Source organism: Schistocerca cancellata, chromosome 5, assembly GCF_023864275.1.
Source record: "Schistocerca cancellata isolate TAMUIC-IGC-003103 chromosome 5, iqSchCanc2.1, whole genome shotgun sequence".
Lineage (NCBI taxonomy): Eukaryota > Metazoa > Arthropoda > Insecta > Orthoptera > Acrididae > Schistocerca > Schistocerca cancellata.
Window position 1 is genome coordinate 483568393 of NC_064630.1, and position 22155 is coordinate 483590547.

The following is a 22155-nucleotide window of genomic DNA, read 5'->3' on the forward strand; positions in this document are numbered from 1 at the left end:
GGTGGACCTCTCTGACGAGGCTTCCCTCATGACAAGACCTGCCGTAAGGCAGAACACCAAGTTGTTGGTTTTCTTTTGTTTTTTGTCTCTTCTATTGTGTGTCTCGGTGGTAAAGTGCCAGGTTACAACTCCAATGGTTGCAGCTTCGACCCCTGGATACTCTTAGGATTACAATTTGACACTCACAACTTCTTTCACCTCTGGCAATGTTTGTTAACGTGAAAAACGCCGAGCTGCACCGTGGTTCGGAGTCCACGCTAAACTGTAGGTTACACATTAACTCGTTAAGTCATTTCAGAGGACGTAGGGGGCCAATAACCAACGGCCTTGCCGCAGTGGTAAGACTGGATCCCGTCACATCAGCGAAGTTAACCGCTGTCGGGCTGGGCTAGCACTTGGATGGGTGACCATCCGGTCTGCCGAGCGCTGTTGGCAAGCGGGGTGCACTCAGCCCTCGTGAGGAAAACTGAGGGGCTACTTGATTGAGAAGTAGCGGCTCCGGTCTCGTAAACTGAAATACGGCAGGGACAGCGGTGTGCTGACCACGTGCCAGTCCATTTCCACTCCACTGACACACGTGGTTGAGGATGACACGGCGGCCGGTCGGTACCGTTGGGCCTTTATGGCCTGTTCGGGAGAGGTTTAGTTTCATTTTTTAGGGAGCCAATAGGACCTTGTCCAATAAAGCACTGTGGTGTTCAAAACAATCTTCGGGTTGAATGACAGCTCTTTTTAAAAAATGAAGTGACTAATTCTGTTTTAGTACTGCATGTGAAAATACATGAATATTCTACAAAAGGTATTGTGTAAATCCTAAAATAAAATTAATATTTCGAAAATTTTTGAATTAGCTAATCAATTTACCTTCAACGTCAGCTACGGACGCCAAATTAGTGGTTGCGCACCGGGAAAGACTAGGTGAAGGCCGTCTCTGAATGTCATACTACAAACGCAATGGCACGGGATTTCTGTTTTCACTCCCCCCCACCAACTACTTACAGCTTCTTTCACCTTCGGTGACGACTCGTTAATGTGAGAAATGGTAAATCGCACCGTGCTTCCGAATCCACTGAAGGTGCCCCCACAACCTTGTGTTCAAATTCAACTGCATCTTAACTGTGAAACTTCGCCAACAAGAATATGAGCAAACTCACTTCCCCTCTTCTTTGAAGATGAAAAGCAGATCTCAGATGTAAATTACTTTTCAGAAGCGCTCTTCGAGAAACGAAAACAATTGTTCGTTATTTACAATTACTTGTAATCATAATCTATAGAGAAGACTCGGCATCAACTGTTTTACAGTTACAGTTTAAAACCTGAACTCTGGCACATACAATGCGAAGCGGATGATAACGAGAAATTTAGTCGCCAATTGTGCTAAGAAAGTAATTTAAAGCGTGGAATTTTCCCCACCTGCTTCTACATATGATTATAGGATCGTAACTGAGGTAGGTTATACTGTCGTCAAACCACGGCTGGCCGCTGCGCGGTGCAGAGCTACACCTCGAATCTGCATTCGACAAATATCTGCATTCGAGAACCACTTTTTAATGGAAGTATCGCAACCGAAGTCAGTGGCGTGTCGTCGCTGCGGAAGATGAGAGCTGGAAACCTTTCCGTACGGCTGTTAGACGGGAATACTAGGCACGAGTAAGCAAGCGACTAAGATTTGTCGACCTCATTTGGCGTTCCGACAAGACAATGGCTGCGTTATCTGCTTAGGATATCTTCATAAACTTCTTCCACGTTGTTACCAGCTGGCATTTCGATTGTGCACACAAAATATAACGTAGTTCTATTTTTAAGCTAGTCGACGGTGGCCGCCTCTGCTCTCCCTGAGCTGCACAGCTGCCTCATAAAGTAGATGTCGAGGATTGGGGCATTTATGTGAGTTTGTAGTACGTCTTCGTCTGTCATCGATTGTTGCAGAAACAATAACTGAAATATATGCCCGTACGAGGATGTACTCACAGTAGGTGCGTCAAAAAATAAGTTTAGATTAAAGAGACAGGAACTGTGCTTTGCCCAGTGAACCATTCAAGCAGCAATTGTGCGCATGACGGATTTGAAATACTACCGGGCAACCGTCTTATCGACAACGTCAAGCTGAGCTACAGTCAGGGCGATGGAAGACGCAGGCTTCACTACGCAGGTGTCAGCTCCCCGAGGACAAATGACAGGTTCTGGTCAGAGCAGCACGCTACAGAGCAAGTGTTGAGGACTGGGATTTGTGGCGGCAGCGGGGAGCGGCAACAAAGCCTATTGTGCGGGAATCCGGGTTATCGGCAGCTGCGTCACGCCAGCAGCTACCTCTAGCTGCTGATAAACGCCTCACGCTGATGTTCCTGCCCGTGCTCTCCGCCGGCGCGACCGCACGCATCCGACAACTTGAAAGCCCAGTGAAGTTGTTCACCCTGCGGCAAGTGCATATAGCCCCAGTGTTAACGCCTTTCTGTGCTGTGAAAAGATTGCCAAATGTCAAACCTGGGAAACTCACGTTCTCAAATTATGTGCACAGATGATATGAAGAACTAAGCTATTTTGTATAAAATGACCAGCCGGCCTGAGTGGCCGAGCGGTTAAAGGCGCTACAGTCTGGAACCGCACGACCGCTACGGTCGCAGGTTCGAATCCTGCCTCGGGCATGGATGTGTGTGATGTCCTTAGGTTAGTTAGGTTTAAGTAGTTCTAAGTTCTAGGGGACTTATGACCATAGCAGTTGAGTCCCATAGTGCTCAGAGCCATTTGAACCATTTTTTTATAAAATGACCAAGAATCCTGGCATTTTATGTACATAAAATATGTAAACTACGTTTCAGGAGGCCATTGTCCTCGTGCCAACCAACGATATGCATTACACGAGACATACTGAGACTGGCATAGTAGGCCGAAATCGCAATCGTGGTGGATAAATACATTTAGTAACAGTCCAGTCGGAAAATATCAGAGTACCAGTAACCTTCCACCCCTGATTTGTTAAAGACCCCATGTACAAAACAGCTTCAAATCTCTGGTTATTTTAGAAATCCATGCCAGAATGAGTTTTAAGAAAAGGTTTGAAATTATGCGTAAACTTTATTGGAAATCGCTAAGTGTTCTGATTATCAAATACTGGATTAATATAGTCTGAATTTGCGGGCCTTGAACCACGCTGCCTCTATATACACTCTTTCTGTGTTAAACCATGAAAATACAGTCATAACCTGTTCATTAAAATCTATAATCTTAAGTCAAATTTTTAAAATTCTGTCACTAACCGAATGAAATGTTGAAAATCATATTTTTATTGGCCCTATAACCCGTTGGATACGCAACTTGCAACTGGGACCGTACACAGGGCTAGCCGTTTATAATATACTGTAGATATAACACTGATTCAAACATCAAGAGCAATTCAGCCCTACAGTGTTGCCCAGCGATATGTGAGCAAGGCGATGACACAGACTAGCGGAGCTGTTCGTGCGACAAGACACAAATGAGAAATTAAGTGCTAAACAAGAAGTTTGACAGAGCGTAATGTTGGCCTATTTGGAGTAGCAACACGAAATAAAAAGGCACCTCAGATAGTTCCACAATGCACCACTGTCCTTTCAGGCGCGCTTTACTTGACACTGCTGTAAATACAGTCCCGATCAGTCTCTTGACAATACGGGTGAAGCAGAAGTCTTGCAATCTTCAGCAAATCCTATGGTTCGTGTATGCCGGTTTTTTGCTGTGCTTGTTGCGAAATAGTTTCAATGTGAACCTTCAGTTTGAGTGACTAAGGAACGAGTGTGGAAACATTGTTCCTGGTCGGTCGGTCGGGTGACTGATTTGGGGGATGGGAACAAACAGCGAGGACACCGGTCCCATGTGATGAGGGAAGGATGTGGAAGGAAAGCCGGCCGTGCCTTTTCAAAGGAACCATCCCGGCATTTGCCAGAAGCGATTTAGGGAAATCACGGAAAACCTAAATCAGGATGGCTGGACGTGGATTTGAACCGTCGTCCTCCCGAATGGAAGTCCAGTGTGCTAACCATTGCGGTAAACACTGATCCTGCATAGGATACCTGGTATGTGTATAAGACAGTTGCGATTCAGACCGGGAGAAGTGTGCGCGCTTGCTGTTCAGTTTAACCGCCGCACAGATTACAAGCTGTACTATGGAAACAGCGATTATGAACAGAGTGATATCAGGTTGCGGACGGCAAAATCCAGTAAGAAAAAAAAAGAGCGCAATGTTTGACATCCTCAGCCAACTACTAAAATAAACAATCTGCAAGGACGGATACAGGCAATTGTAAACAATTGTGACTTAACCCTGACGTTTTAAGTGTAGTGAAGAGTATTGTCCTGAAAATAATCTCGCTGGTTTTGATCTCCAACAGCATTCAATCCAACGACACCAGTGGGAAGCGGTGAAACTATTTGGTCTTCAAAAGCGAGATAATTATTCGGTTTCAGTAAAATGGTAGAATACAACTGCGCCACGACTGAAAGTATACGCAGGCAGCAGGCCCTGATAATCTGCAGAGGATCTGTTCATTGGAATCCACGAACTGCGAAGAGCATACTCAAAAACTGGATACTCGTCGAGAGTTGGCGATTTTGCGGATATATTTCTCCAGTTTCTGGATCGTATCAAACTCAGCTTTCGAGCGACTAACCAAAAGTTATCCCTTATGAGAAAAAACATAATGTGACAACTTCACGTCACTGCCGTATAGACTGCCATGATTCCACGTTTCTCGGACGAGATCAGCACTAACATGAGTTCTCATGACGTATTTCTGAAAAAATTATCTCTGCCGTCTGTGAGGATAACTGTCAACCCTAACTTAACTGTTTGCCTCGCGAGTAAACAGTGAGACAGTCAGTCTGGTAGTAGATATGATGTCTCCAACTGCAAGGCACAGCGCAGCTTATTCTGAACCAAAACTGGTGAAAGGCTTCGGAAACAGGCGTATGTCAACACGCAGAGACTTTCCAACGCACGCAAGCACTCGGCGTTACGGCATTTGCAAGCACGAATGTCTTCCCTCGCACAGCTCTCGACGGGACATTTATTTGTTTAAAAATGGTAAAATGTCAGAACTAGAAGACCCTGTCACACTGTACGGTTTCTTGCGTGTGGCGAGTTGCAAGAAGGACGATGTGAAACACAGATCATCAAATGATATTGCTGTGGTTAATGAATATTTAGTTGGAGGCTTCGTTTTACTATAAAAAATCGTTGAGTTATTTATCATTAAGTGAAAGTAACCTACATCGAACAAGATGCGAACCATTAACGCTTCCAGTATTCGCAGCACTCGATGTAGATACGGCAGACGTTTCCTAATCAGCAATGGTCATTGGTATTGGTATTGCTCTTCACTGGGTGAACTACAACACTGTAAAGATTGTGAGATAGTGAACGTGCTGTGCAATAACGCTGGACTGTCAAAATAACAGGAAATGGAATGATACGAAGAAGAGGCGAGTCCATACCGTCAGGTTTTACAACTTCATGGAGAACGACAACTGGAACGCCCTACAGCTCTGGGAAGAGTCATTTCCAAGAAGCCCCAGTCAAAGGCTGCAGAAAAATGTAACCCTTTTGGGTGGAACAGTGAGGACGCAGGGCGAGACCGAAATCCAAAAACATTCAATTCCGGATAATGGTTTCATATTAAGACGATGACTCAGACTTGGGGTTTGAACCCACCTAGTGCAACACACTGTCTGCATTAAACTCGCTCTTTTCTGTCATCGGTAAAATATATAAACAGAACAACATGATGTGATTATTAACGTCAGTACAATGTCTGGAGTGTTCATTTGCTGCCTTTGTAAAAGCATATAGAGAGGGGATGACTGCCAATACGGCCAATAACTGACACGTAGAATGGGAAAAAAGTCAGGCACCATTGACGTGAGAAGTGATTTGGGCACGAATGCTTACATTCATGTCGAAAATCTACAGTAAATCTATCCACTTAAAAAGAATAACGCGCGTAGAAAAAGTCAATTATACAAATACCGCGGGTGTCTTCGGATTATGAGGAGGTGTAGGAGGAGAGGGGGGAACGATGAGAGAGGGAGTTTTCTCCGATGAGATCTAACCTGACGGTTAGTGTTGAACATCTTATCGACTTCGGGCATTACTGGTGAGTTACGAATTACTGGCTCCTTCGATCAGTATGCAGGAAGGAAGAGCCGGTCGCCTATTAATGGAAGCACCCTCGCGTTCACCTCACATCACGGGGGAAAACTGAGGTTGAAGAACTCTATTAATTTATCCGTTTTAAAGCCTACAACCAGATAAAGGCAGGAGATCACCTTCTGTCGCAAACTATGATTTATTTATCAAGTTTGTAAGTTTTCTCCTCATATGATGTCGCAAATTTGTTGTCGCTCCTCTTTTAATCTTTCAAACGAAATGGAGCGTTGTTCTTCATAGATACCGCACTTCGTAAAAGACTTAAAGACTTTCAGACTAGGGATGCTACCATTCTGTAATACAGCTGAAACGACAGCGAGAAACTACCATATCACCAGATGAGGCAACGCTTCCGCACTGTCGGGTACACACCCACCGTCTAATAGTCCACGCCACATGGTGACATGTACGCTATTGTCTGAGAAACGCCTTCTTATACCATTTGTTTGTTCCTCGTTTCTGTCGGGATTTTTATTAAAATATAACTATTGTAAATAATATCACTATATTAAAAATTACTAGTTTTTTAAAAAAGGTTTATTTAAAATCCAAAAATTTTAGCACTGCTGCTATGCCCAACGGACATTTCCGTTTTTTACCCGGTTAATAGTAAAAAATAAACCAGCATGATCGGACGCTTATCCCTGCGGTTTTACACAGTCCGTCGTCCGTCGGTTTGTGGCGTTAAGTTCCACAGCCGCCTTACTGCTATTCGATTGGAGCAGACAGATCGTCACTACACTTGTTCTACGAAAACTTTCCTCCAAACTGCAATGTAAGGATTGTATCTCTGTTCATTGTGGACGGACAGTATTCTACGATAGCTGTGATCGCCTACTTAATAACTCGTTAATAAGTCGTTGCCACGCGACCGCTACGGTCGCACGTTCGAATCCTGCCTCGGGCATGTATGCGTGTCATGTTCTTAGCTTAGTTAGGTTTAAGTAGTTCTAAGTTCTAGGGGACTGATGACCTCAGAAGTTAAGTCCCATAGTGCTCAGAGCCATTTTTGATAATGCAATTAACGAGATCACAGTCAAAAAAAGCTTTGAAAAACAAATTAAACTTAAGTCGAGAATACCAATCCATGCATTCATCTATAACTGATGCTAATTAATTCTTCTTGGCAATGGCAGTATTTCAATCCAAGAAATATTTCCGTGATATTCTGAGGGGCAACTGAGTCACGATCCATGCGGAAGACATTTGCGGTTGATTTGCGTCAGAAACAATCCATAGCAACAGCGTACAGCCGCAGCCTACTGTACTTTTCCCGAAGGATAATGTGACACATCGTGCGAAAAGCAATAATCGGGGAAGAGATACAAGTGGATCGCGTGTTCTGAATGTGCCTCTTCTCCAGTCCTCCCCTTTTTTTTTTATATCGTAACTCGATTAATTTTTGGCCTGTAGAAGGTCCGCAGTAGTCACTCAGTGCGCTGTCTTAAAGGGCACAATGAGGCTGGTGCCAGAAGCAGGTAGCTCGCATGCCACGCGCGCTCGGCAGACGACACTTGTTGTGGGCGTCGTGTCTAACTGTGTAGGTAACGGTGCGCGGGTGACGGAGGGCCACGTCACACAGCTGCGGGCCGCTCTCTCGTCGCGTTTCCGCTGCCGCCACTGTCCAACATATTCCTTCTGACAGCGCAGCACTGATTTCTGGCGCCACCTACTTACCTTCCAACAGCGAAGCACTACGACGTAGCGTACACGTATCGAAAAGCTTCCGACGTTTCTAGCTCTTTGACGACGTGACTGTAATCCGGAAACAGGTATCTTGCGAAATTCAGCTCGCTCTTTCCCTCGACGTAGGCGCCCAGTTTGAAGCCGTGGTCCTTGATTTCAGGAAAGCATTTGACACAGTTCCGCACTGCCGCTTAGTGAGGAAAAAATCGAGCTTACCGAGTACAGGATCTTGTTTGTGACCAGATTCGAAACATCTCACGGACAGAACTCGACATGCCGCTCTGAACAGAACAAAATCGACAGATGTTAAGCTAATTTCTGGAGCACCTCAAGAAAGTGCGATAGGGTCGTCACTGTTTACAATATATGTAAACGACTTAGTGGACAATATAGGGAGCTCCTTGCAGCTGTTCACGGACGATGCGATTGTCAATAAGAAGGTCGCAACGCCTGGAGGCAGTAGGGAACTGCAGAAGCCTGATAATTGGTGCAGGAAATAGCAATTTACCCCGAACGTAAACAGATGTAACATGCTGCGCTTACAGCCGAAGAAATCCACTGCTGCACAATTACATTAAACGTGATAAATCACTGGAAACAGGACCTATCGCCCAAATAGCCAGGTGCAACCATCAGTAGCCACCTAATGTGGAATGACCATATAAAACAAAAAGTACGAAAAGTAGATTGCATGGTGACATTCAGCGGAGCAATATTACGCAAATGCAACTCATCCACGAAAGAAGTGGCTCACGAAACTCTGCTTCGATCGACTGATGAGCACTGCTCATCAATCTGGGGCCCTTACCAATTTGGATTAATAGAAGAGACAGACCAGATCCAACGAAGCGCGGCGTATTTCGTTTGGTGATCGTGGAGTCCGTGCGAGAGCATTTACACAGATGCTCAACAAACTCTAGTGGCAGACGCTTCATGAGAGGCGTCGTGCCTAATGAGAAAATAACTCATGAAATTCCGATAATACGTTCTGAGCACAGTTGGACAACGTATTACTGCTTCCCACATACGTCTCTTCCCACGTGCTATTCGCAAACTGAATGGGAGCAGGTGGGACATGTTGCGGCACCGGAAGTACCCTCTGCCACACACTTTAAGCGAGCTTGTGGATGGTTTGTACACGTAGATAGAGATAAGTAGAAGACAATGCTATAAAACAGAGTAGAAAACCCCCTATCAAACGACTACATGTTCGGCAGACACTGGATCCACCCTCAGGAAACTGCGCTTTAAATCCCTGCCTTTGAGATTTAGTTTCAAATTCCCGTACAGACATCTGGAGAGAGGTTCTCCTTGGTTTCACAAAATTCTTTAAGGCAAATGACGCGACGATTCCTCTGAAAAGATCACGGCCGCAGCTTTCTTAATATCGCGCCAATCCGAGCTTATTTTTGCTCTCTAGTGACTTGGTCAAAGACGGGAAGTTAGACACTACTCGTTCTTCCTTATACGAGCGGCTACCAATCGATGCATTATTAACAACTGTCAAATATAGGAGCAACCGACCGCAGCGATTTAGTGTGAAACAATTCACTACTACAGCCGTGAGCTAAACACATACCACAGTGCGATTTATAGAAAAAGTCCTGACGCAGCGTTTAAATCTTTCAGAAAGGAAGTTGTATACAAAACCCTCATTCGATTAGTTCTTGACACGTCTTGGACTGTCACAATGAGATTTTTCGGAAGAGTATTTATGTTCGCGTATTTTTGTCCACTAAGGAATTCGTACAAAACACCCTCGGTTCGAACAATTCTTGACCACTGTTCGTCGCCCTGAGAGGGACCAATAGGAAAAGTCGACGATATTCATGGGAGAGCTACGGTCTCTTCACTCAGCCCGGGTGTGGCACAGAAACACTAAACAACTTGTGATGGTAAACGATACGAAGAAGAGTAACATATGTTTGAAGATTCTTGTAATTAATGGTGTTTTCAGTTACAGGTCCTTTGCTCAAGGTTTATTGTAGTAAAGTGTTGTAAATTTGAAACAGTTGCCTCTGGGTTATGTTCCTAGCACTCCCGAGTCTGAACGTAACTTATACTTTCTATTGTGGTTAGACTGTCCTCATGCTGTGTTTTAGTTGCTTGAAGATTAGTACTACACTGATAAAGACACATAGCTTTGTCTCAAGGAAGTCTTAAAATGTTATTATTCAGCGAGGGTAGGGTGGCTGTTCAATTCTACATCTTCATTTTGAAGCTGCGCACACTTCCAAGATGAAAATAGTCGTGTTGCCATGGCTTCAAGCACGCGTTCCTGATCTGTCAGGCGGCATACCGCATCTCAACTTTACTGCAATTTGGCAGGTCTGAAGCCGCGCAGGGTGGCCGTGCGGTTTGAGGCGCCATGTCACGGACTGCGCGGCCCCTCCCGCCGGAGGTTCGAGTCCTCCCTCGGGCATGGGTGGGTGTGTTGTTCTTAGCATAAAAGTAGTGTGTAAGTCCAGGGACCGACGACCTCAGCAGTTTGATCCCTTCGGAATTCAAACACATTTGAACATTTCTGGCAGCTCTATAGAATCTAATTATTAATGAGTGGCTTCAGCTGACCTGATGAAACTTGTGCATTCTCTTCCTCGCAGAAATGAGGCCATTATAAATGCTAGGGGCGACATTACACGGTACTGGCGCATTGTCTACTGAAAAATTCTATTTTTTTCTTTTTAAATTGATGTGTAACATCAGTTACGAAAGCAATAAATAATTTGCTCATTGGTTAGTTGTTCACGAAAATGTATAAGCAAGCATCGTACGGAAGTGATGACGAAAGTGAAGTTTACGCAGCTTTTACATGTACACTGGTAATCAATATATGGAGCAAATGGTAGGCGACAAGCACTTAGCCTGTCGACAAAGATAGTGGCGTCCGCCATGTGGACAAGCAGGTAGGCAAGCGAGCAGGCAGCAGGCGCGACGCTCTTGCGGACAACAGCGACAGGTGTAGAGAGCTGCGCGCGCAGTGCCGGCCTGTGACTTGCGCAACGCAGCACCCGCGCGGCTCGGGGCTCGCCGGAGCACTTCGGCAGCGCTCGGCCGCGCTCAGCGCGAGAGCTGCACAGCGACCTTGGCGCGCCGGAGAGAGCGGAACAACGCAACCGCACCATTGTTACAGCGCGGCCGGTGGTTGCCCAAGAAAACAGCAGCGCGACACGCCGTGCAGTGACGTTGTCGCCGTGTAGTTACGTCTCGACACTCTGCTCTGCATTACCCAAGTCTTGTCCAGCGCGCATCTGGGAATTAACTATAATACATATCGGCAAACATCTAACCGAATACCTGTATACAGGGGAAAAGTGGAGTCATGACCCTCCCTCCCCAAAAATGCGCGCTTAAACACACACAAACACACACACACAGATCGGGTTACGTTGTAACAGCAGTGATTCGGCGCGGGGGGGGGGGGGGGGGAGGGGCGGCGGCAGTGAATATGTCAATTCCACTCATGTTAACTTACTTTTACATGCGCCGGTCTTACTATTCCAGCTGCACGTCGCCTCGCTTCCTGATCCACTTGCAAGCACAGTTCTTTGAGTCGTAGAGGCATTTGGCTTTAAACATTCTAAAAACATTGGGAACCAGAAGACGGGAAGAAAAACTCCGAATAGTTTCATAGTGGCGATACTCAGCTTTACGCGACAAGCTCTCTTTCCAATTTCTTGTACAATTTAATACGGACTGAACTGGGAACATCCTAAACATGTACTAACTACATTTTTTTCATTTTTACTGTGATATCTCTGTACACCCTGTGCTACATTTTTGTATTGTTTACACGTTTCTTTACACTACTCATCTAAATTTGTTTATGTTTGTCGTTTGCTAAGTCTAAGTAACTTCGTACCAGCAAACGACATACACTAATGTATACTCTGCATTGTCACAACGAACTGCAGAACCAATTGGGCACGTACCGATGGCCAATAAATTACCAATAACAATAACTGTTGTATAGCTTAAGAGATGTTTCGAAATTAACATTCTGTTGAGGTGTTTCTTTTTGTCGTTTGTGTACTTATGTGCGAGGATTAGATCCTTGTAACGTAAGTAAAGAAAGAAAGTACTTCTAATGAAAGGCTTAAAATAACGCCACCTAGTGTCTTTCTCCGCGTTCCGTCCGTTTTTGTCGCTTCCACACTCTACCTGCACACGCTACCTATTTTCTAAGATTAAAATGTAAAATGACTACTGAAAAACAAGTACAATCGCTTTGTAATGGAAAGGTGTCAGGACCAGATGAAACACCTGTCAAATTCTACAGATATGTAAAAGAGTTTGCTCCTCTTCTAGCAGCAGATTGTCGTAGGTCGCTGGAGCAACGACGAGTTACCTAGCGTCCCCGTTCTCAAGAAGAGTCCTGGAACGAATTAGATGAGGTTTGTTCAAAAAATTACGGAAATTTGTCCATAAAATTTTTCTCCGCTTAGCTTTTACTTATTGCGCATTGGCTCTTAGAAAATACTCTCCTCCACAATCGATACACAGCTCCCAACGCCGTTTCCACTTCCGGATGCAGTCTTGCACTGCACAGTGGCTTGCGGATTACATAAGTAAATTCAGGCACGCGATATATCAAAATATGCCACATTACTTGTTTAGTTATACAATTAAAAAAAACCACCAAGGAATTAAGCGAATTGGACAGAAATCGGTTGATATGTACTTGGGTAGAGAATAATTACAATTTTAGATTAACTGGATTATATATAGGGTTAGGCAATCACGAAAACACGCAGGGGAAAACCTCGCCGTGTGTAGGCTGGTAGCAGTAGAAACCATCGCCGTCTGTGGACGGATATTACATCTACATCTACATTTATACTCCGCAAGCCACCCAACGGTGTATGGCGGAGGGCACTTTACGTGCCACTGTCATTACCTCCCTTTCCTGTTCCAGTCGCGTATGGTTCGCGGGAAGAACGACTGTCTGAAAGCCTCTGTGCGCGCTCTAATCTCTCTAATTTTACATTCGTGATCTCCTCGGGAGGTATAAGTAGGGGGAAGCAATATATTCGATACCTCATCCAGAAACGCACCCTCTCGAAACCTGGCGAGCAAGCTACACCGCGATGCAGAGCGCCTCTCTTGCAGAGTCTGCCACTTGAGTTTGTTAAACATCTCCGTAACGCTATCACGGTTACCAAATAACCCTGTGACGAAACGCGCCGCTCTTCTTTGGATCTTCTCTATCTCCTCTGTCAACCCGATCTGGTACGGATCCCACACTGATGAGCAATACTCAAGTATAGGTCGAACGAGTGTTTTGTAAGCCATCTCCTTTGTTGATGGACTACATTTTCTAAGGACTCTCCCAATGAATCTCAACCTGGTACCCGCCTTACCAACAATTAATTTTATATGATCATTCCACTTCAAATCGTTCCGCACGCATACTCCCAGATATTTTACAGAAGTAACTGCTACCAGTGTTTGTTCCGCTATCATATAATCATACAATAAAGGATCCTTCTTTCTACGTATTCGCAATACATTACATTTGTCTGTGTTAAGGGTCAGTTGCCACTCCCTGCACCAAGTGCCTATCCGCTGCACATCTTCCTGCATTTCGCTACAATTTTCTAATGCTGCAACTTCTCTGTATACTACAGCATCATCCGCGAAAAGCCGCATGGAACTTCCGACACTATCTACTAGGTCATTTATATATATTGTGAAAAGCAATGGTCCCATAACACTCCCCTGTGGCACGCCAGACGTTACTTTAATGTCTGTAGACGTCTCTCCGTTGATAACAACATGCTGTGTTCTGTTTGCTAAAAACTCTTCAATCCAGCCACACAGCTGGTCTGATATTCCGTAGGCTCTTACTTTGTTTATCAGGCGACAGTGCGGAACTGTATCGAACGCCTTCCGGAAGTCAAGAAAAATAGCATCTACCTGGGAGCCTGTATCTAATATTTTCTGGGTCTCATCAACAAATAAAGCGAGTTGGGTCTCACACGATCGCTGTTTCCGGAATCCATGTTGATTCCTACATAGTAGATTCTGAGTTTCCAAAAACGACATGATACTCGAGCAAAACACATGTTCTAAAATTCTACAACAGATCGACGTCAGAGATATAGGTCTATAGTTTTGCGCATCTGCTCGACGACCCTTCTTGAAGACTGGGACTACCTGTGCTCTTTTCCAATCATTTGGAACCTTCTGTTCCTCTAGAGACTTGCGGTACACGGCTGTTAGAAGGGGGGCAAGTTCTTTCGCGTACTCTGTGTAGAATCGAATTGGTATCCCGTCAGGTCCAGTGGACTTTCCTCTGTTGAGTGATTCCAGTTGCTTTTCTATTCCTTGTACACTTATTTCGATGTCAGCCATTTTTTCGTTTGTGCGAGGATTTAGAGAAGGAACTGCAGTGCAGTCTTCCTCTGTGAAACAGCTTTGGAAAAAGGTGTTTAGTATTTCAGCTTTACGCGTGTCATCCTCTGTTTCAATGCCATCATCATCCCGGAGTGTCTGGACATGATGTTTCGAGCCACTTACTGATTTAACGTAAGACCAGAACTTCCTAGGATTTTCTGTCAAGTCGGTACCTAGTATTTTACTTTCGAATTCACTGAACGCTTCACGCATAGCCCTCCTTACGCTAACTTTGACATCGTTTAGCTTCTGTTTGTCTGAGAGGTTTTGGCTGAGTTTAAACTTGGAGTGAATCTCTCTTTGCTTTCGCAGTAGTTTCCTAACTTTGTTGTTGTATCACGGTGGGTTTTTCCCGTCCCTCACAGTTTTACTCGGCACGTACCTGTCTAAAACGCATTTTACGATTGCCTTGAACTTTTTCCATAAACACTCGACATTGTCAGTGTCGGAACAGAAATTTTCGTTTTGATCTGTTAGGTAGTCTGAAATCTGCCTTCTATTACTCTTGCTAAACAGATAAACCTTCCTCCCTTTTTTTATATTCCTATTAACTTCCATATTCAGGGATGCTGCAACGGCCTTATGATCACTGATTCCCTGTTCTGCACTTACAGAGTCGAAAAGTTCGGGTCTGTTTGTTATCAGTAGGTCCAAAATGTTATCTCCACGAGTCGGTTCTCTGTTTAATTGCTCGAGGTAATTTTCGGATAGTGCACTCAGTATAATGTCACTCGATGCTCTGTCCCTACCACCCGTCCTAAACATCTGAGTGTCCCAGTCTATATCTGCTGAAAAGTATCTATATCTTGCTGAAAAGTAAGCACAAGATGAAGGGAAACAAAACGGAGGGTAGAATGTCGTCGACGTACCGTCGTGCTTAAGGGTGCCGTGGATGGCAACCAAAGGGGACCATCACTCACGGTTGTTGGGCCGTGTCAGGGTGGTACTCCACCATTGTTTGGGGCGTCTCTAGACACGTCTTTGCTGGTCAACGGGGCTCAGTTCGAAGAGGGGTTCATCACTGAAGACATCCTACTCCAGTCAATAAGATTACAGGCCGAAGACACTCCGGACAGAAGTGATATACCAACATGACTGCCGCCCGCCTACGGCGGTCTCGAGTGTCATTTCTCTCATGGCAGGACCCCTTCGGATGTCATCCGCTGCGCCCAAACAGCACTGCGGTACGTCATCAATATTCTACACTCTCTTTTGTTGTCCTTCACGAAAAGCCATCCTGGGTTTAACTCAGCAAGATACTGCCCGCCCACGCCCGGCGAGATTTTCTACCTCGTCCAGCAAGATCACCGGATCTCTCCCAAGTTGAGAATGTTTGGAGCACTATGGGCAGGACCCTCCAACCATCTCGGGATTTTGACGATCTAACAAGTCAGGAAGACACCCAACAAGTCTATCGTTCAATGCCAATGCCTGAGAAGCCATTTATCTTGAAAACATCACAAAACTGGAATAAAGCTAGCAATCTTTCTGAAATTGTAATCATTTGTTAGTCTGTATCACATTTACTGATTTCCGTCCCATTTGGGTAATTCCTTCGCAATGCGTATTTTTCCTTGTCTCAGATTAATGATAATAATAATAATGAGCGTATGGCATTGGTGGTCGGGAGACCCCCCGCGAGGAGGTTCGGCTGCCGTTCCACAAGTTCTTTAACGCCACTACGGCGACTTGCGAGTGAATGAGGATGAAATCTACATCTACATCTACATCCATACTCCGCAAGCCACCTGACGGTGTGTGGCGGAGGGTACCTTCAGTACCTCTATCGGTTCTCCCTTCTATTCCAGTCTCGTATTGTTCGTGGAAAGAAGGACTGTCGGTATGCCTCTGTGTGGGCTCTAATCTCTCTGATTTTATCCTCATGGTCTCTTCGCGAGATATACGTAGGAGGGAGCAATATACTGCTTGACTCTTCGGTGAAGGTATGTTCTCGAAACTTTGACAAAAGCCCGTACCGAGCTACTGAGCGTCTCTCCTGCAGAGTCTTCCACTGGAGTTTATCTATCATCTCCGTAACGCTTTCGCGATTACTAAATGATCCTGTAACGAAGCGCGCTGCTCTCCGTTGGATCTTCTCTATGTCTTGTATCAACCCTATCTGGTACGGATCCCACACTGCTGAGCAGTATTCAAGCAGTGGGCGAACAAGCGTACTGTAACCTACTTCCTTTGTTTTCGGATTGCATTTCCTTAGGATTCTTCCAATGAATCTCAGTCTGGCATCTGCTTTACCGACAATCAACATTATATGATCATTCCATTTTAAATCACTCCTAATGCGTACTCCCAGATAATTTATGGTATTAACTGCTTCCAGTTGCTGACCTGCTATTTTGTAGCATGATGATGAAAGACACACAACACCCAGTCATCTCGATGCAGAAAAAAATCCCTCACCCCGCCGGGAATCGAACCCGGGACCCCGCGCGCGGGAAAGAGAACCCTACCGCAAGACCACGAGCCGCACTACTCAGATTCGCCTGGCACACTAATTTTGACGCAGTAATTCTTCTCGCGTCAATCTATGCGTAAGGCAACCGCAACATTTTAAATATTTGTGGTATCACATTTAACAGTGCAAAGATTTGGTTAATCGCTTTCGGTTAAAACGAAGACAGGACGAGTCTAGTGTAACAGCGTTAGCTCGAGAGGACGATTGGACAGACAGAAGAGCGGCGGAATGGCGCGTTGGCGGGTGATGGCAGCGCGCTGGTGCCGCGCCACTGTAGCCGACTGACACAGTAGCGCAGGCGTGCCAACCTTGTGACCGGCGCGGCGATATCGCACGCTCTATTAGCCAGCCGCTCAGCCGGGCAGGCAGCCACCCGCTACTGGCTACTGGCGCACTTTGATTTCAATCCCGCCGGCTGCCGCCTTTGTTCGCACGCGACCCACACATCCACTTCTGTTACAGTGCCCTGGGAATTATTATCGGCCAGTACCATCCTTCGCTGTCGTCAAATCTCGGAATTGATGGCCTATTAGCGGGCTGAAATATGCAAATGAAAAGTAGGGCGAAATATTAGAAGTGTAATCCCCGTGTTACGACACGAAAACAGAGAACGACAGCAGCACTCGAAGTGGTGTGGCAGTGAATACGAGCAGAAACCGTATTATTGCTCTTCCAAATTTGAGTATCATATGATAGTATTTTTCATTTATACTTTAAGAGTAGGTCTGGTAGCCCGATGGTAAAGTGTATTCATTTTTAAAACCCAATATTGCAATTTCGACCGTACGGCTATTATTAAATGGAAATTATGTTCCTCATTATAACATTTTTTTGTGTAATGTACTCTTTGAATTGCAACATAAATACGTTGATCGTATTGTGCTTAATTTTTGCTCTAATCCGTAAAAATGGGTGGGGTAAATGATTCCAATATTGTTTTTGTTTCATGTTAAATAAGAACTTGTTTCGTCGTATGGTATTCTGTGGACTCATTTCAACTTGTACTGTTTACGAATCCTTGTGTGAATTGCTCGATTTAAATGCACTGTAACTATATTCCTCGTTACCATTCATTTTTCGTACCCTCGCTTTCAATGGAAGCCACTGAAATTTTCCATTGACTTCTGTTAAAATGTACTGTCTGTAGCATCCATTAACAAGGTGCGAAAACGTTTGCGTAACTACTGTCGCATTTTTAGCATTTGCAGGGGAAAATTCTCTAGTCACCAAGACTACAAAGCATAGGGCCTACTCACCTACATCCACACTCTGCAAGACAACGGGAAATGCTTGGCACTCAATGGCAAGAAGGAACACCAAATCAAAGCAAAATTCCCTTAATTCCGTGGAAAGATACGATAAAATCAAATACCAATAATGTCAAAAGCTGCTAACATGGAGTTCTCCATAAAATGCAAGAAAGTACGGAAAAAGATGCAAACAGAAATAGCGTAGAATACGAGCAATATACTTACACTGCATTTAAATCGAGCAATTCACCCTCAAATTCGTAAGCAATAACAGATACACGTAAGTCCGCAGAACAACCATGCAACGAAAGCAGCTCTGTTTTGTATTAAACAAAAACAAATTTGGAATCATTTACCCCACTCGATTTTACGGAAGCGAGAAGAATGCAATAAGAATACGAGTGACATATTTACAACGCAGTTCAAAGAGTGCAGGTAAGTAAGAAACGAAAACAAAACATGTACGACTAAGAAACAGTCAGTGAGAAAGCAGCGCTACAAGTGGCGTGGCAGCGAACCAAGGGCGTGTTACCAGAAGTCACTATATGACTTTCATCCCCATGGCGAAACATCACTGTATTATTGCCCACCATACGCAGTGTATAATCCCTACCACATACCTCTAGCACTGTTGACAAGTACAATGTCCGTATATTTCCTATTGTAAAACATTCTACACTAAGCGTGAAGTATTTACGTTGTTCAGGGCAATACTTGTGTTGCCGTCCGCAGAATGAGGTCTCCTGGAGAAAAAAAAACCTCTAAGCAGTATGGGACTTGACATCTGAGGTCATCAGTCCCCTAGACTTGTAACTAGTTAAACCTAACTAACCTAAAGACATCACACACATCCATGCCCGAGGCAGGCTTCGAACTTGCGACCGGAGCAGCAGCGCGGTTCCGGACTGAAACGCCTAGAACCGCTCTGTCACAGCGGCCGGCCTCATGCAAAAATTGATATCTTACGACGGCACCACAAGTAAAGATAGCCACTGGCAAAAGCAGCAACGAACCGGAGATGTCGCCAGAGACAGGACCCCAAGAGCTTCCTTACGCCGCAGCAGCCGGAAACTTGTTAATGCCCTAGCGCAGTGCCCACTTTCCCAGGAATCAACGATCAATTGTAACCTGTGCTTACGACGACAGTAGCGTCTTAGTCTAGATCCGGCTGCGTGAGAATAGAACATTTATTCTGAACTTATGATCAGTTAAAGACTATTGTATCCTGGTGCGAAGCTTAAATTCTGTAATGAAGTGCTAAATGTTATGTCAACGACAGCATCTATTTCATATCATCCGTGTGGACTATACTTGTTTCCAAGGTTAACTATTTACGATGTTAAAGTTTTAATAAATTACTACTAATCTTTGTGCGCGCTGTACTATCCGATCGACCTATTCGTGAACTAGACTTCCTACAATACGTCACAATACTACTTATGCTTTACACATACACATGTGGTCAGTTTGTAATATTTCTTAGCCGCCCTGGTGCTCTAGCCATGTTTCGGTATTGTACTCGCCTCAGCCAGTTTGCGGCAGCAAGGGGAATTGGGTTTTGTTCGCCTGAGGAAGATGAGTTGGATTTTCCCTAATCCTTCTGAACGGGTGCCAAGCCGTACGGCGTGAATGGCTGGGAGACCCCGAAGGGCAGGTTCAGCCGCCTAATTGGAAAGGTTTTTCCCAGCCTTCGCGTCAATAGGCACCTTTTCTTCACAAAGTATGAGAGCTGTGTATGTAAGTATATCTGCTATGCGTAGATGAATGTAAGGTGTGTGTGTGTGTGTGTGGGCGGGGGGGGGGGGGGTGCAGTGTAGTGTAGTGTTGATATTGTGGAGATGATGTGAGAAGAGGTAGGGTGAAACCCAGTGCCGGCACATAGTCTACTCCTAGTAAATAGCACCAAGGGTGCTGCCGACCTTAACGTCCCAGTCCGACAGACGGATGACCATCAACACTGTCACATACCCACAATTTGTGAGACTCTGCGGAGAAGTTCGGAATTTAATCAAAGACTTCGGTGTGACGATTGGTCATCAGAAACTTTATGCCACCACCTCTTCTGACCTTGCAGACAAAATATTGGGAGTGAAAATTTCATCCACCAGCGGGATTCCGAACCAACTTACCTACAAGTCGAGCGCCACCGCACAAGGGAGGGTTACCGACCTTGGCCGATTCATTGCACAGGAGCGCTGTAAGCAGGAACAGCGCCGTGCAGGAATGGCCAAGGACAAGGCCTACATTCTGCTCCTGAATCTGATTGGCTTAAAGGCCTACATGCTAAAAAATTCCATGGAGCCGTCTAGAGCTCGCGTAAATCGAGGATCAGCTGATAGCCATCGTGGGGTCGACGTGGATCCTCGGAATTTGTATTTAAGTGGTTACCATATCGTAAGACTGGAGTTAATGATCCTTCGTCATCAACGGGACTGCTTCTCCTGTACGAAAGGCCTTCAAAGCATTCGGAAGTGAGTACGCATGAGCGGGCGTAGAATTTTGATAAGGCAGTCTTGTTTTCCTCTGCGAGTGTTGCGGATTAGCGAGCGTGGGCTTCTTCGGTAAAAAGAGGTTCCAGAGCAGAGTATGGAGACATTAGGTAGCTACAGGTGGTGTTCGATAAAAGTCACAGGGTTAACTGATATCAATAAATCTGTTTTCGTGCAGATTTGAGAGTGACGATTAATATGCTTCCTTCCCTAATGACTGCTGACTGTATTATGTGGGCATTCTCGCTGGGGGTTGTTAGTGACCATTTTGAGGCGGTAAACCTATTCCAGTCTAGTGCTCCTATGATTGAATCCTTCCTGAAACTCGTTAAACAGTCACAGGACTTTTAAGTATTGACTTTGGAGTTGTGAGTTGTTTAAGCCTGTCTCGCGAACACTGGCAATCATGATTTATAGTGATTTGCTAATGTAGCAGTACGGAAGGAATGGAGGAAGATTAGGTCTTAACGTCCCGTCGACATCGACGTCATTAGATGGAGCATAAGCTCGGACTGTTTCAGGGTTGGGAAAGAAACTGGCGGCGCCCTTTCAGGGCTCTGAGCACTATGGGACTTAACATCGGAGGTCATCAGTCCCTAGAACTTAGAACTACTTAAACCTAACTAACCTAAGGACATCACATACATCCATGACAGAGTCCGCAGCTCGTGGTCGTGCGGTAGCGTTCTCGTTTCCCACGCCCGGGTTCGATTCCCGGCGGGGTCACGGATTTTCTCTGCCTCGTGATGACTGGGTGTTGTGTGATGTCCTTAGGTTAGTTAGGTTTAAGTAGTTCTAAGTTCTAGGGGATAGATGTTAAGTCCCATAGCGCTCAGAGCCATTTTGAACAATACATGTCCGAGGCAGAATTCGAACCTGCGACCGTAGCAGCAGCGCGGTTCCGGACTAAAGCGCCTAGGACCGCTCGGCCACAAGTACCCTTTCAGAGGAACCATCCCAGCATTTGCCTGGAGCGATTTACGGGAATGGAGGAAAACCAAAATCTGAATCGTCGGATGTGAATCTGAACTCTCGTCCTTACGAAAGTGAGTCAAGTGTGAATGAAGCCGGGTCCATCCATAAACGTATCAAACTAAATCCGCGAAGCAATACGTCGCGTTACTTCGTGTCGCGCGCTGCACATCGTCAAGAGTGGTTGGATTCAGCCCGTCGAGACGGGCGGTACTTCGCGCGACACCACGGAAGCTTCGAAGGACGGACGAGAGGAACGTCTGAAGTTCGGATAACAGTGCGTTTCAACCGGTAAAACAAAACTACATGCTTGTGCGTCAACTGGCACTCCTTACATCAGTTTCCACTTTGAACTTAAAACAATGTTGCACACTTTCCAGTTCAGACACTTTGTTTACGAATATGACTGCAGTGGCACATCTAACCGGAACTGACTGTTGCAGTTATCTGTGCATCGTTTTTTCATTCACTTATTGGGACGATGACTAATTTGGTTATAAACACAGTAACTGCGAAAGGTGCGCAACGAAGCGGAATTATAAACAAAACATCACGAAGAATAGGTATCCCCAAGCGAAGTGATGCACGAGCACTTGTGTTTACGCCGCAATAGTATATTGCGGGCACCTAGTCTTCCAATTGAAACTCATTTCTCGGAATCCTTTGCGAGAAGATTCAACGCCAACAATGACAAAAGTTATATCGCTG

At 45.2% G+C, this 22155-nt stretch overlaps 1 protein-coding gene and 1 non-coding gene across 2 annotated transcripts in view; one reads left to right on the forward strand and one right to left on the reverse strand.

The window, feature by feature from the left end:
- LOC126189025 (nuclear receptor coactivator 3-like) overlaps positions 1 to 22155 on the reverse strand; it is a 299208-nt gene that overhangs the window by 160862 nt on the left and 116191 nt on the right. The gene's annotated exons all lie outside the window — the stretch shown is intronic.
- Positions 2562 to 2645, forward strand: Trnas-gga (transfer RNA serine (anticodon GGA)). The gene is given in 2 exon segments: positions 2562 to 2601; positions 2611 to 2645. It is a non-coding gene; the product is annotated as a tRNA-Ser (tRNA).